Below are 2,370 nucleotides of genomic sequence, written 5' to 3'. Positions count from 1 at the left end.
GTTAGAAATGACGAAGGAGTAGCATTTTGTAGCGAATGTACAATATAGGTAAAAAAATCAAGGTCAAAGGTCAAAGAAGTCAAAGGTCAAAATTCTGTGTAGAAGTTTTGAAGCCCTCACCTAGTGCCATCACATAAAGCAAACGGAATCGAAATCGGGTTAGAAATGGCGAAGGAGTAGCATTTGGTAGCAAAATGTACAATACAGGTCAAAAATCAAGGTCAAAGGTCAAAGAAGTCAAAGGTCAAAATTCTGTGTAGAAGTTTTGAAGCCCTCACCTAGTGCCATCACTTAAAGCAAACGGAATCGAAATTGGGTTACAAATGGCGAAGGAGTAGCATTTGGTAGCAAAAAAGTACAATATAGGTAAAAATCAAGGTCAAAGGTCAAAGAAGTCAAAGGTCAAAATTCCGTGTAGAAGTTTTGAAGCCCTCACCTAGTGCCATCACATGAAGCAAACGGAATTGAAATCGGGTTACAAATGGCGAAGGAGTAGCATTTGGTAGCAAAAAAGTACAATATAGGTCAAAAATCAAGGTCAAAGGTCAAAGAAGTCAAAGGTCAAAATTCTGTGTAGAAGTTTTGAAGCCCTCACCTAGTGCCATCATATAAAGCAAACGGAATCGAAATCGGGTTACAAATGGCGAAGGAGTAGCATTTTGAAGCAAAATGTACAATATAGGTCAAAGGTCAAGGTCAAAGGTCACAACTGAAATTCTGTATAGAAGTTCAAAGCTCCTATGTAGTGCTATCATATAAAGCAAACAGAATCAAAATCGGGTTAGAAATGGCGAAGGAGTAGCATTTTGAACATTTTGATCACACACGGACGCACGGACACACGGACGCACGGACGGACACACGGACACACGGACGCACGGACGGACACACGGACACACACACGTACGGAGCCCGTTTCATAGTCCCCTGCTCGAACTCGTTCGGCGGGGACAATAATCGAGGACCTACAAACATGTATAGTAAGGGTACTAGGTCTCGCGCAGGGACCTAATGATCGCGCATAGCGTAACTGCGTTTAGCAAGCGATATTACGCGTAGGTCTAAGCGCAAAATTTGCCGATACGCCCATCGGAATAAACATACCTGACTTACCGCTCAACATGAGAAGGAAGCAGGTAAGTAATTTTGATTTCCAACAAATTTTCCACTAAATTTCCAATTTTTACCTTGTACAAACCTACCTTCCCTTAAAATCTGTTCTTAGGATGTTGTAGCCTAGACGAGTCGTCTCGCTTGTCTCGTTCGTAGTCGATAGAATTCGTAATTTGTTCGATCGATCGTTTACCACGTGACGTCATCATACACAAGAACAATGTATGCTGCCAGCTACGCTGAAATACTGTTAATAAATGTTGTTTTAAGTCAAATTTTAACACAACGATTATAATATTACAAAGGAATAAATATTTCAGTCTATTGAAGTTGAAGTGTGATTTCAATTTGAATTTGCTTGTGATTTCTTGCGCTAACTTGTGATATATTTGTGACAGGGAGGGCCATAATGATACTGAAGAAAACAAATTAGATGAGAGTGTGACAAATGGGTGACGAAAATGAGAGGGTGACGAATGGGTAAGCACACACACAAACACACACACACACACACACAAAATATATGTTCATATTTTACTTTTTTCCATTTTATATTACGGTTATATTATTGGTTAAAGTTATTAGAAATATTGTAAGAAAACTTTATAAATGAAAATCATTAACGATTATGAAAATATCAATGATAAAAATAATGATAATAAGAATGATAAAATGATGATGGTGGTGGAAGTGATAATAATAATAATGAAAATGATAATGATGATGATGATTATGATGATCGATGATGGTGGTGGTGGTAATAATAATAATGATAATAATAATAATAATAATAATAATAATAATAATAACAATAATAATAATAATAATGATAATAATAACACATATAATAATAATAACAATAATATACACAAGTTAAGTAAAACTGCTGTTGCTTAACAGGGACAAATTTAATATCAAGTGAAAAAATATTCTACGAAAGCCGGAGCACGTTACAGCCGCAGAGGGGCAGACACTTTCACGTATGAAACTACAGAGGGCAGCTGCGCGATCTTTACATACCCCGAGAAATTGAACGCATAAAAAAAGTCCGACATACAAACGGCGACAGCGCACTACTCCGTCATCGTATCATCAGAAGATTCTGGGAGGTGATTTTTCTGCATTTTCGTGATATTCATTGAGAAATTCAGGTACGATTATGGAATAACTTCTATTATGAGAGCATTTCAAATTTTCGTGCGCGATATCTAGACCCTCAACCATACACCTAAAAGCAAAGGCAGACCGTTTAGAATG

Source organism: Diadema setosum, chromosome 6 (assembly GCF_964275005.1).
Source record: "Diadema setosum chromosome 6, eeDiaSeto1, whole genome shotgun sequence".
Lineage (NCBI taxonomy): Eukaryota > Metazoa > Echinodermata > Echinoidea > Diadematoida > Diadematidae > Diadema > Diadema setosum.
The sequence above is the reverse complement of the archived record's forward strand: the minus strand, read 5'-3'. Positions refer to the sequence as shown.